Raw genomic sequence first — 14,428 nt, forward strand, 5'->3', positions numbered from 1 at the left:
TTTTTTTTTTTTTTTAAATTTTGCCAGAGAATGGGACCAGCAGGTGGTAGACTAAGGTGGTAGTTAAGGTGCTAGACTTCCATGTGATTGACTGCAGTTCAAGTCCTGGACTCAGTGGCTTGAAACTCACACCTGGCATGTGTGCATGTGTACCCCAAATCCTAAGAGGAGAATGCAGAAGGGATCGTGGTATGCCATCCTCCCTGGAGGGGATGTGCCTTGTAGCAAAAATCTCTAAAAAAATTTTTTTTTTTTTTTTTTTTTTTTTTGCCAGAGGATATGTGTGCTCACCACACAGACATGGAGAGAGGAAAAATAAGAAAGCATCTCATGGGACATGGCCAAACTGCAATCCTTTGTGCTCCATCTCTCCCTCTTTCTGGGATTTTGGGCACACGCACACACGTGTCTGCTGTGTTTCTCAAGCCGCCAGTCCAGGACTTACACCTTGCATGGGACCTGTAGTACCCAGCTGCCCTAACCACCTTATGTACTGCAGGTTGGCCAGGGAACACTGCTTCTTTCTAAAGCTAGCTTTAGGTAGGGTTCTCTGCTCCTACCTATCTGTCCTAACCACCATAGTACTGCAGGCTGGTCAGGGAAACACCGCTTCTTTTCTTTTTTTATTTTTTTGGAGAGGTTTTTGCTATAGGGCACGTGTACTTGCCAGAAAGACAGAGAGACAGATATCCCTGGGAGGATGGCCACGCCGCAATCCCTTCTCCTCCCTTATGCTCTCGGGATCTTGGGCACATGCACATGTACCCAGCATGAGTTTAAGCCACCAGGTCCAGGACTCGAACCACAGTCGACTACATGGGAGTCCAGCAATGTAGCCATTATGCCAACTACTGGTCCCATACACACCACTTCTTTCTTAAGCTACTCTAGGTAGGGTTCTCTGCTCTCAGAGAAGAAAGTCGCTGTCTCTCTTACTTTGGAACTTTTACAGAGCTTCCCTCCCTTATATTATCTTCCATTTTCAATGAACTGTTCTTTCCTTTAACACTTCCTTTAAAATGCCAAAACTCTAGGCTGTAATTGTTACATGTCTATCTCCTCTACTCGAGTATTAATTCCTTGAGAATAGGAGCTGTGGCTAGTAAATTGAATAAAAGAGTCAATAAATTATTCAATAAATCTTAGCATTAGACTTGAGGCCAAGTGTTAAAATAATGACGTGAATCCATGAAAAGCTGTATCTACTTCACTTTAGTATTGGATTCCTTGTTGGCATTGTTGATTTATCTATCTCTGCATCTAAGTGTGTGTGTGTGGTCTTCCATTGAATTCTTGTAGAATAGGACTTTTTTCCAAGTACTTTTCCCTAGATGTACTTCATTGTCTAGGCCAGTAAGAAGGGAGGAAAGAAGGTGGCCCTGACTTCCTGAATTCCGTCAGGCATAGTGCTTGGTGTTGAATGTGTTACGTATGTGGCCTAGATGTGGAGGCATGGCAGTGGGGTGCCTTCACACAATGCTGGGGTCCTGGGTCCCCCTGAACATGCTGCCATCCTAGCTTGCCAGAGGCCGGGAGGAGGGGAGGGTGGGCATGGCGAGACCCTGCTCCTATTACTTCCTTCTCTTTTGCTGACATGAATGAAGAAATAAACCTAAAGAGAGAGAGAGAGTGCAAAGGAAAGAGAGAGGGGGAGAAACACTGTCAGGTTAAAAAGAATGATCTACCTTTTGCTTCGTTGCTCCACTGAAAGCAGGATGGGTCATCAGCAGCTCTGCTGGAGCCACCCGCGAAAATTCAGCCAGGGCTCTCGCTCTTGCTGCGTGTGCTGGAACCGGCACGGTCTGATCCGGAAATACGGCCTCAGCATGTGCCGTCAGTGTTTCCATCAGTACGTGAAGGACACAGGCTTCATCAAGTTGGACTAAGTGATCTTCCTTGAATGGATTGTCCAAGATAGAAACCCAGTGAAAGAAATCATGCTGGCTATTTGTATATAAAATACAATAAAATAAATAAAACCCTTCAATTAAAAAAAAGATCTATTTCACTTAATTTTGAAAATAGCCTATGCGACATTCTAAATGATTGAATCAGGTCATTTATTTATTTATTGGGGGGGTTGTCATAGGGCATGTGTACTCACCAGATAGAGACAGTGAGAGGGAAAGTGAGAAATCACCCCCCCAGGGGAGATGGCTACATCACAATCCCTTCTCCATTCTCCTCTTGGGATTTTGGTCATGCACACACATGTGCCCAGCATGATTTTCAAGCCACCAGATCCAGGACTCAAACTAGGGTCAAGCATGTGGAAGTCCAGCACCTTAATCTCCATGCCACCTGCTGGCCCCAGCATACTTCTAGCACACTTCTTTTCCGTTATGCCACTGTGACTCTTTTTTTTGGAGAGGTTTTTGCTATAGGGTGCGTGTGCTTGCCAGACAGAGAGAGACAGAGAGACAGAAAGCGAGAAATCACCCCCCCAGGGGAGATGGCTACATCACAATCCCTTCTCCATTCTCCTCTTGGGATCTTGGGCACGCACGCACATGCGCCCGGAGTGAGTTTTAAGCCACCCGGTCCGGGACGCGAACCACGGTCGACTACGTGGGAGTCCAGTGACATAGCCATTATGCTAACTGCTGGTTCCCATCCACCGTGACTCTTTGACATATGCTTCGTTGACTACATACATATGTAAACCAACAAATTCAGAAATTTTGCATACTCTGGTTTTAAAAAGCAGTATTTTAAGTCTAGTTTCCTTGTTAGTTTTTATTATGGAGATTGGCGTTCCTCCCAGACTGTAGAGCAATAGAGTATTAGAGGGGTGATGGACCACATTGTAAATTTACTACCATTTGGGACTAGCAGATGGCATCATGGTTATGATGCTAGACTCCCGCGTTGTCGACTGCGGTTCAAGTCCTGGACCTGGTGACATAAAACTCATACTGGGCATGTGCATGAGTCTGTCCCCCAAAATCCTGAGAGGAGAATGGAGGAGAAGGGTTTGTGGCACGGCCATCCCCCCAGAGGATGATTTCTCACTTGCTGTCTTTCCAGTGAGTGCATGCCTATACCCTATAGCAAAAATCAGTGTTAAATTTTTTTTTATTATCATTTGAAGGTCATTTATATGAACTAAGTTATGCCTTCAAACAATACCTTGGACATGAGGTTGGTGTAACCGAAGTCTGGAGTCTCAAGTCTTATTTAGGCCATTAAAATTTGCATTCGAGGCAGCTTCTAATTATTACTTTTGGTTCAACTCTTGCTAATTTTCAGTTTGGAGAATTACCATTTCTTTTCTCAGCTGAGGAAAAGGATCAGTCTTTTTTAGAGCAGCCATCCCTAACCTTCCCGGCACTAGGGGCAGGTCTCATGGAAAAGAGCCCCTTCATGGAGTGGGGAAGGGGGATGTTGGTGCTGGGATGACCCAAGAGCACCACCTCCACTGGGCACTGGGCACCCTGTTTCCACCACCACCACACTGCAGCATGCAATGAACAATTACACACCATGTGTCATGATCTGACAGGAGGAGGAGCCTGGGCAGCCATGCATGGCCAGGGGTGGGGAGGGGCTGATGGCAACAGGCCACTGTCTGGCACCAGCCCATAGCCCGAGGACTGGAGACCCTGTTTTGAGAGTTTTTTTTTTCACTATAGGGCGTGTGCTCTCGCCAGACAGACAGAGAGAGACATAGAGACAGAAAGCGAGAAATCACCCCCCAGGGGGGATGGTCACGCCGCAATCCCTTCTCCTCCATTCTCTTCTCGGGATCTTGGGAACGCACACACACGTGCCCGGCGTGAGTTTTAAGCCACCGGGTCCGGGACGCGAACCGCGGTCGACTGCGTGGGAGTCCAGCGACATAGCCATTACGCTAACTGCTGGTTCCCGGAGACCCTGTTTTACAGCTTCCCTGCTTGGTTTCAGTAGCAGGGTTGTGATTTGCTGTTCTTTCAGGCTGTGGGCATCTCCTTATCTTCACTCGGGCCTCCCTGCAAAAATGACATTTTTTTCATACTTCTCAAGTAAACATTGCAAATTGGGTGGGATAAAGGACTACCTGTTCTCAGCACACAGCCTGCAATATTTAACTTTCCTCCTAAAGATCAGCTGGGTTCAGTTTCAGCTTTAAAAGCAATTACTGGATAACTTGTGGGTGGTGTGGTGAAATAAAGCAGGGCTGTTTTCTGAAAATGAAGGGGTGAAAGTGTCCACTAAGAAATCTTTAAATAGTGTAATATTCCAGAGACATTTTAAAGTTGTATTTCCTGATAAAGAAGCTGGATCCCTTCCGGCCAACCTCACGGTTTGACCCAGTGACTTGAAAACTCACAGGCTCATGTGCCAGCATGCCCAAAGTCCTGAGAGGGGAATGGAGGGACTACGGAGTGGCCATCCCCTTGAGGGGTGACTTCTCACTTCCCTTCTCTCTCTTTCTCCGGTTTTCTGTGGCAAAAATCTACAACTACAATAACAACCACAAAGACTTATGTTTCATTGATGTCGTTTTTAGCATTTTTCTTTGTAAATGCACACTAAGAAAAGTAGATTTGAATATAGAAACTCTTGCCCTATGTTTGCTGTCACCCTGCTGCATTGTCATGGAATTTGTTGATTAAGGAATGTGCACTCAAACCCCAGAACCTTTTTCATACTGGAAACTTTAAAATGCTTTGTGGTCTCTGTGTTGTGAGAAGACTGAACTTTGGGTCACTGTGGCTTTGGGATTTATAATTTTAATGGAAAATACGGCTTCTTTAAACAAAGCCAAGAACCCTCTTAGCTAGCTAAGATGGAAAAGGAGGAATGGAAAGATCCGTTACATGTGAATGACAAGTGATTGCAGTTCTTGATTGGGTTGTTCACTGCCAGATCAGAATTAGTAACTTCAATCACTAACTCCTGGTGAGTGAGCCCACCAGCCTAATCGGGGTGTCTCTAAACATTGTGTTATATAGACCAGAGTGTATTTAGCAGTGTGCCAGGACTGTCACACAAGTCCAGCTGTAGCTTCTGTTGTCTTTTTTTAAAAAAATTATTTATTTATTCATTCATTTATTTTAATCTGACCAGAAAGAAACACAGAGAGAGAGAGTGAGAGAAAGAAAGTGAGAAAGCAAGTCACCAGGTCCAGGACTTGAACCGTGGTTGACCATATGGGAGTGTCCAGCACCTTAACCACCACGCCACCTGCTGGTCCCCGCTTCTGTCTTCTATCTGCTGATATGCTTACCTGAGAGTCCTTTCCCTTCTGTCTGCCTCCTCATACAGTGGCACACTGGGATAATGGCTAATACTGGGGTGACTGTGGTCACAGGGCAAACGTAGGTGCTCTTCTAACCAAGCTCGAAGGAGAATAAAGGAACTCAGAGAGACAGGTTGGTTTTAGCCATAAAAGAAGGCATCCTTGGAGCTCAAGACAGGTGAAGTCTGAAACTTCAGAAGACTCATTTCTTAATTGCTAGAGGGTATGTGTGCTTACAAGAGGAAGAGAGAGAGAGAGAGAGAGGGAGAAGCCCTAATGGGATGTAGTCATGTTGTACTCCTTTTCCTCCATTTCTCCATCCCATCAGCATTTTGAGCAGGCAGGCACATATATGCACAGGTGTTGTGTTTGTTTGTTTGTTTTTGAGAGTTTTTTTGCTATAGGGCACGTGTGCTCGCCAGAAAGACAAAGAGAGACAGAGAGATAGAAAGCAAGAAATCATCCCCCAGGGGGGATGGCCACACTGCAATCCCTTCTCCTCCATTCTCCTCTTGGGATCCTGGGTACGCACGCATGCGTGCCCGGCGTGAGTTTAAGCCACTGGGTCTAGGACTCAAACCGTGGTTGGCTACATGGGAGTTCAGCAACATAGCCATTATGCTAACTGCTGGTCCCCACAGGTGTGTTTTTCAAGCCACTGGGGCCAGGATTCAAACCATGGACTACTGTGTGGGATCCAGCTCCTGATGCACTGTGCTTAATTAACCACTGTGCTATAGGGTCAGCCCGAGATGTCTGTTAGGACAAAACATTGTGAGTGGAATTATCCAATCATGAACATGTGAGCTGTAATTTATTTTCAATATATTTATTAGTTGACTTCTGTGCCAGGCACTTGATGTTTAGTTTGGCCTAGGAACTGAACCCATGGCCTTAGCCATTGTATAGTAGAACTCTTCCTCTTGTGCCACCATGGCTAGGCCTATATCTATTTCATTGATATTTTTGGAGAGGTTATAAACAACATTATTATTGCTGTAGGGCATGTACGCTCACTAGAAAGAGAATGAAAAATCACCCCCAGGGCAAAGAGTCACGCCGCAATCCCTTCTCCTTCATTTTCCTCTCAGGATTTTGGGCATGCATACACTGCCCAGAGTGATTCTCAGGCTACTGGGTCTGGGACTTGAACTGCACAGCTAGCCATGTGAGATCCAGCCACCTTAACTCCCACACCACCTGCCAGCCCTGATAATTATGTTTTTAATATCTGTGTTCACATGTTCATTGCTAGTGTGTAAAAATGCAAGTGATTTTTTTATGTGTATGTAGCATCCGGTAACCTTGCCCAAACCCCTTACAACTTCTAGGAGTTCGATTCTTTGTATATAGATAATACCGTCATTTGCAAATATGGACAGCCTTATTTGTTCCTTTATGGCCTCTAAGCCTTTTGTTTCCTTTTTTGGGCTTATTGTCCTGGCAAGAATTCTGATGAGCAAGAATGGTGATAGTGGACACCCTAGACTTGTTTGCAATCTTAGGGGGAAGACAGTTGGTTTCCCATCAAGTATAACGCTAGCAACAGCCTTTCTCTCTCTATTTTATGATAGTGCTCGTGTATTCATGCGAGAGAGAGAGAGAGAGAGAGAGAGAGAACTATCAGCAGGGTCTCCTCAGGCCACAATGCCCTGCCCCACCTGTTTGTCTCCTCAGCACATGTGCACATGTGCACACACCTAGCATGCGTTCCAGCTGACCAGGGGATCTGAACCCGTGGGCAGTCATGAGGCCTCCAGCAGTGCATTCCAGACGCTGTAGACTGCGCCACCCTGGCAGGGCAGCACGAGCTGTTCCTGAAAATGCTCTTTATCAAAACAAGCAGGTATCTGTTTCTATTTTTCTGAGGGTTTCCCTCCCTGTAATTATAATAGCATGCGTGCACTCACACGAAGGAGTGAGTGAGAGAGACACAGAGACAAAGAGAGATGAGAACCCTCCACAGGGTCTGGCCATATCTTGCTCCCCTACCTCCAGTCCTCCAGACTGTTGGATCCTGGATGACTGCAGGTGTGCCCCAGGGTGTGGAAGGCCACAGGCTGGGCATGCAGTCACCCTGCGGGACCCAACTTCTCCTGAGAAGTGTGTTACTACTGTGTACACAGTCAGCCCTCCCTGAGACTTGTTATCATAAATGGGCATCGAGCTTTGTAAAATGCTTTTTCTGTATCAGTTGGTGTGAGCGTGTGATTCTTCTCCTTTAACTGTTAACATTGTGAAGACATTTATGACTGCGATATGACCTCATCTATTTCATTGATACACCAGGTAAATAAAACCCCAGCATGGTGGAATTTCAGGTGATTTTATTTTTCTCACATTCTTATGTGTTGCTTGAATTCTTTAAAAAGAACACATATTATTCATGTATTCAGAAAAACAAAATAGGTTTTTATTTATTTATTTTTTATTTATTTTTTTTTTAGAAGTTTTTGCTATAGGGCATGTGCACTCACCAGAAAAACAGAGATAGAGACAGAAAGTGAGAAATCACCCCTCAGGGTGGATGGCCACACCTCAATCTCTTCTCCATTCTACTCTTAGGATCTTGGGCACACACGCCCAAGTGTGCCCGGTGTGAGTTTAAACCACTGGGTTTAGGGCTTGAACCATGGTCGGCTACATGGGAGTCCAGTGACAGCCATTATGCCATCTGCTGGTCCCAAGAAAATAGATTTTATGGTGGAAAATATGTTAAAAGTTTAAAAATAATTAGGAACATTTGTAATGCTACTTCATAAATTGTCAGTGAGTGTCTTAGTTATAAAATGTAAACTTTACAGGGTAGGAACTTAATCTTATGCATCAGATGCATCACCCTCAGTACTTCTGAAATTTTAATAAATTATTGTTTTCTTCACTTAGGATTCTAAATAGTTTTTCACATAGTCCTATCACTTGTCAGAATGTAATTAATGTCCCAGTTTATCAAATGTTTTCTACAGATAGATCCTGGACGAGAATTTTCTTTTAAATAGTATTTACTGGGCCAGCAGGTGGCATGGTGACTAAGGCACTGAACTTCCACAAGGGTGACCATAGTTCAAGTCCCAGACCAGGCAGCATGAACATCATGCTGGGCATATGTGCGTATGTGTCCCCAAAATCCCGAGAAGAGAATAGGGGAGAAAGGACTGTGGCATGACCATCCCCCTTGGGGGGCGATCGCTCACTTTCCCTCTCATTGTCTGTCTCCAGCAAGCGTACACACCTTATGGTAAAAAAATTAAAAAAAAATACAGTATTTTCCCTATTTTCCTTGTTGATTATTAGATGATACTCTTTGGACACAGCATTGACCCAGGAATTTAGACCTCCATGTATGTTTCTTGATAACCTGGAGATTTTGCTCTTTATGTGTGAGAGTAGATGGAGTACTTTGTTAGCCGTTTTACCCACTCGACCCGCTCAGACAGGCCTGAAAGTAGGGACCATTTTTATTTTAGACATGAGAAAACTGAGGCTCAGAGAAGTCCGTTAACTGGTTGAAAGTTACAGAGCTGCAAAGCAGTGCCACGCACTTTGAGCCCAGGTTCTGATTACAGGGTTCCTGTCCTGGGATCACCCTCAGCACACCAGGCACATGGGCACATGCTGGTAACCCAGGCTGGTTGAGGCTGGAGTGGAGCATGGTGTGGGGCCCCTTAGGGATGTCTATTCTCTCTGTCTTTCACTTTCTCTCTCACGGAATAAAGAAAAACAAAAGCTTTTTTTAAAAAAGGGAAAAAAGGAGAAAGTATTCTTTGTTTTTTTTTGGAGAGGTTTTTGCTGTAGGGTGCGTGCGCTTGCCAGAAAGACAGAGAGAGACAGAGAGACAGAAAGTGAGAAATCACCCCCCAGGGGGGATGGCCACACCACAATCCTTCCTCCATTCTCCTCTCGGGATCTTGGGCATGCACGCACACGCGCCCGGCGTGAGTTTAAGCCACCGGGTCCGGGACTTGAATCATGGTCGACTACACGGGAGTCTAGCGACATAGCCATTACGTCAACTGCTGGTCCTCTTTTTCTAATTTACTAAGTGAAATAGCTTTCCTGACTGTTAAGAAGAGTGTATAGCTTTTTTCATATGTTCATATGGTAAGTTTTACTTACAGATATTCTAACATTGAAAATTAAAGTTCTATCATTTTTAGTTTTTTTTTTCAGTTATTTTGTAATTTTGCTATGGAATATGTGTGTTCACCAGACAGAGATGGGGGGGGGAGAGAGGGAGAGAGAGAAGGGAGGTGAAAAATCACTCCCTGTTGGGGAAGGCCATGCTGCAGTGCTTTCTCCTTCATGCTTCTCTCAGGATTCCGGGCGCACATGCACTTGCTCCCAGCGTATTTTTCAGACTGCCCTCTGGGACTCAGACTGCACAGCCGGCCATGTGGGATCCAGCACCTGAACCACTACGCCACCTTCTGGTCCTCATTCTAGCACATCTAGCATAAATCTGAGTCATGGTTTGATATCTTCATGTACACTTTTCTGTATCTTGGTGTTTTCTTCTTTAATCAAACATGATTATAAAACTTAAAGGAGATAAAAATAAGTCAGATGCCTAGCGTGTGCCTTCAGAACACCTGCATTCTCTTTGAGATGTGTTAACTGTATTATAGATAGTGGCTAGTCATAAATCTCAAAAAATTTCCTGCCAACCATCCCTTTTAGTTAGTTTACATAGTCAAGACATGTGAAATGGCAAAATGATCATGTTATATCTGGAAACTTCTTTGTCTGGTGCAGATCTAGTTTATTAATACTTCTTGAAGTCCAATCCTGTCTCATTTCTTCAGTCTTCCTTGACCTTCATCTCTTTTCTTCTTTTCTTTATAACCAGCTCTTTGCGATTTGATTGGATGGTGCTTATTTTGTTAATGATTTCCTACTTTACCATCAAGATTGCGAGAACTTCTAGAAATGTGTTTATGCTTGGAATAATTTTCATGTTTTCCCTTGAAAAAGAACGAATCTTCTCTTCTTTTACTGCAAACCATATGTAGGCACATGTACACACGTGCACACACACAGTTGTTTTCTATGTTATATTGGGATTTTAGGAAAAATGAATGTCAGAGACAAAAAAAAAAAAAAAAAAGAGACAACTTAGGGTTTCCATAGTGATAAAAGGGGTATTTATACATACTCATAGGTGCCCAGTGTGTTTTTCAAGTCACCGGGTCTAGGACTCAAACCACACAGTTGTCCATGGGGATCTAGCTGCCTTAACCACCACACTACCTGCTGCCCCCTACCCGCCATGTATTTTTTAGAAGTTTTATTCATTTTTCCCATGAATGGGAGAGACAGAGCATCCTGATGCTGGGATCTACCCCCAGCTTCAACCAGGCCCTGCTTCTGGGTGTGTGTGTACCTGGTGCACTCAGGGAGGTCTCCGATGTGAGCTCAGAACCTTCCCAGGTGGGCCAGTTCACAGAGTTGTGTGTGCTATCCATCCCTGACCATGTTCTTTTATTGTTCCAAACAGCTGATGTTAATTGTAGATTTTATTGAAATTTTTTACACATGGTTGTGATTTCTACACCATTAAAGACATTCCAGTGCCTTATTAATCTAGCACCCTTCCACAGATAGATTTTCTCTTAGCTAAGGATTTATGCAGAAAGATCATGCAATCTTTTTTATTTTTTTAAATTTTATTTGTTTGTTTATTTATTTATTTTTGCTATAGGGTCTGTGTACTCACCAGAGAGAGAGAGAGAGGGAGAGAGGAAGTGAGAAATCATCCCCCAGAGGGGGTGGCCACACAGTAACCCCCCTGCTCTCCAGTCTCCTTTCAGGATTTTGGGCATGTGTGCACATCCACCCAGTATGATTTTCAAGCTGCTGGTTCAGGGACTCAAACTGTGCAGCACAAGTACCTTAATCTCCATGCCACCTGCTGGCCCAGAGCATGTATGTATCCTTTTAGGACATTTTAAAACTTTCGACTATTGAGAATTTTGACTATTGAGTTGGTGTAATGGCTATGTCGCTGGACTCCCATGTAGTTGACCACAGTTCGAGTCCCGGACCTGGTGGCTTAAACTCAAGCAGAATGTGCGTGCATGTGTGCCCAAGATCCTGAGAGGAAAATGGAGGAGAAGGGATTGCGGCATGGCCATCCCCCCTGGGGGGTGATTTCTTGCTTTCTGTCTCTCTTTCTAGTGAGCGCACATGCCCTATAGCAAAAACCTCTCAAAAAAACCACAAAAAACAAAAAACCAAAACAAAACAAAAAACCAAAAGCAAAACAAACTTTTGAATATCAAACCAAAAGTATATGATTCACAACAATATTATTATTGCTAATTAAAAGTTTGTGACAGTTGATATATTTACTCATGCTTTTGAAATGACACTCTTTTCCCTAGTTAAAACAATACAGATGAACTTTGTATTTTGCTTTATTCGCTTTGACTGAATTAAGGAGATCAGTTTTCTGTAGTGTAAGGTGCAGAGTCTAGAGCAGTCTTGAGGAGTAGATGTAAGTGACTTCTCTGGAGTGTGAACTGCACAGGGTCTGTGCTTTTCCCATTCTACTCTGCCTCTTCTCAAGATGTATTCCAGTGTGATGGCTTACCTTTCCAGTTTTCAGTTGGTCTTACGTTTTTCTTTTTTAGGCTTTTGCCATAGAGTGTGTGTTCTTGCTTGAGAAAGACAGAGAGAAGAAAAGTGAGAAATCACATTCTTCCGGGGGGATGACGGTTACGCTGCAATCCCTTCTCCTCCATTCTCCTTTTGGGATCTTGGGCATGCACGCACAAACGCCCGGCATGATTTTCAAGCTCCCGGGTCCAAGGCTTGAACTTCATGGTCAGCCATCTGGGAAGCCAGCACCTTAGCCACCATGCCACCTGCTGGTCCTGATCGTCTTTTTCAATGATGTACTTGATAGTTACGGGAACATTCTTTAACAGATGTGGTAGTTAATCCCAAAACTCTAAAACACTTTATTCCTTTTAGTTGCCGAGCCACAAGAAACCGTTTTTATTAACGTGGCTTTTGGCAGGGCGGCTGTCCGTAAGCAGCTTCTGTACCGTTTTCGTTTTCTAGTCTTTATTGTGGTGTAGGGCTTTTCCACCCGAGCTTCATGGCCTTGAATAGAGTTCTCCGTCTCTGTGGTTCGTCTTCTCTGCGAGTGAGCAGCTGGGATGATTTCGAAGGAACCTTGTAAGATCGGAATTGCGTTTGCTTTATGGTTTCCACGTGTGTTCAGAAAGTCAATCCAGAGTGTAGCTTACGTGACAGCAGTGGGGTTCCGTTTGTTTTGTTCACTGCTCTACTCCAGCCCACAGAACGGTGCCCGCCGCGTAGTAGACGCTCAATAAATGTTTGTCGAATACATGAACAAAACCCAACATAAGAACCTTCGATAGGAAGAAATAAGGACAGGAGGAATATTTACTGGCCAAGAAGCACATTTCTGCAGCTGTGTATTAACAGTAAATCTGATTCTGGCCTTTCCCTGGTAAAACCTTTCAGTAGTTCATCTGCATGAAGACTTTTCATTGGTTTTAGAAAGCCTATTGAGGGGGCCAGCTGGTGGCCTGGTGGATAAGGCACTGAGCTCCCACATGGCTGCCTGCGGTTCGAGTCTCAGATGCAGCTACCTGAAAATCACTCTGGGTGCATGTGAGTGCATTCTCAGAATCCCGAGAAGAAAAACCTACAAACAAATGAACAAAGAAACGAAAGGAAGCCTACAGAGCTCTGCTTTTGGGTATTGCTTGTGCCTTCTTCTCCATCTTTTCCTGCCTGCTCCTTTATGCCCACAGTCTTGCTGTAGGCACATTAAACTTCCTTCAGGTCCTCTGCGTCCTAGTCACCTGCCTTTGGCTATCCTCACTGCTGCTCCTTTCTCTTCCCACCTCCACCTTCAGCCTTGCTCCCATAGACAGACAGCACCTTCTATTTCTCGTATCAGCTCCTAGTACATCACTTTGTAGTTATTCAATTAGCTTCTCTTTTCTTCAGCTAGACTTTTTTTTTTTTTTTTTAGTTAATTTTGCTCTAGGACATGTGCACTTGCCAGAGACACAGAGAGAGAGACAGAAGGTCAGTCATCAGTCCCTGGAGGAGGGATGGCCACACCACAATCCCTTCTCCTCCATTCTCCTCTCAGGAGACATTCACGTTTCTGGCATGAGTTTCAAGCCGCCCAGTCTGGGACTCAGACCACGGTCGGCCTCATGGGAGTCCAGCACCTTAACCACTACACCACCTGTTGGCCCCTTTCAGCTAGACTTTGAAAGCTTGCCAAGAGAAGGTCTGTGCCTGACTTTTTCACTCTTGGGAGGGCACTATTGCACCTGCAGGGCATGGCCCTGAGGCATTGGTGCCTGAGCACACTGCTACCGTGGAGCCAAGACACCAACACTCTGATGAAGCCAGACGCTCCTGTTCTAAATGCGTTGTGCTCACTTCCACTTGTAATTTATTAAATGCATTCTATTTCATAATGATTTGAGTCAGTGACAAGTATTACACATAAAGTAACTCAGGAAAAGTGGGTTTGAAGCAGGGACTGCCATGTTAGCTGCAGTGGTCAGGGGCAACCCTGGAGCTGCACCTCGAACAGTACTAGCGGATGTTGGTGGTAGGTGCTCCGGAGATATTCACGCAATGGACGACTGAAACCTATGTCATGAGCATCTGGAAGAAGTGCGTTCTGGGCATAGAAGACACACAGGTCCCGAAGTAGGTACACGCTTGACCTCTGATGGGGCTAAAATCAGGCCAGTGTGGCTGAAGCCTAATGAAGGAAGCGGAGAAGTGGGAGATAAATGGTAGCCAGAGGACGTGCAAAGCTGCGTGAACCTGCTGGCCAAAGTAAGGAACTTGGGCTTTAGTTTCATGGGTAGTAGGAGGCTCGGCAGGGTTTTGAGCAGGGGCATGGTGTGGCCTGATAGCTCTGGTCCAAGCTGTCATCGGTTCTTACCAGCACGGGCAGTAGGGCAGTAGCCTCCCACCCAGCCCTGGCGCCAGTGCCCGCACAGAGACCTGACTGATCTTGTAGCACTGCAGGCCTGATGCGGTCAGTCTGTGGTTGCCCCCTGTGGGCTGCCCTCGGGAGGAAAGTCCCCAGCGTGGATTGCCAGGCCCGAAGCCATGGAGCCATTTGACCTATGCTGAGTGCAGCGTCAGGCTGGATCTTTTTTTTTTTTTTTTTTTTTTTTGGGATTTTTCCCTCTGGGGGGA

General features: G+C 45.0%; 1 protein-coding gene and 1 pseudogene across 1 annotated transcript in view; both read left to right on the forward strand.

The window, feature by feature from the left end:
* Positions 1-14,428, forward strand: part of SCFD2 (sec1 family domain containing 2) — a 457,870-nt gene that overhangs the window by 17,630 nt on the left and 425,812 nt on the right. The gene's annotated exons all lie outside the window — the stretch shown is intronic.
* Positions 1,655-1,955, forward strand: LOC106733366 (40S ribosomal protein S29 pseudogene; annotated as a pseudogene).

The sequence above is a fragment of the Tupaia chinensis genome, unplaced genomic scaffold (genome assembly GCF_000334495.1).
Source record: "Tupaia chinensis unplaced genomic scaffold, TupChi_1.0 Scaffold143615_1, whole genome shotgun sequence".
In the NCBI taxonomy this organism is placed as follows: Eukaryota; Metazoa; Chordata; class Mammalia; order Scandentia; family Tupaiidae; genus Tupaia; species Tupaia belangeri.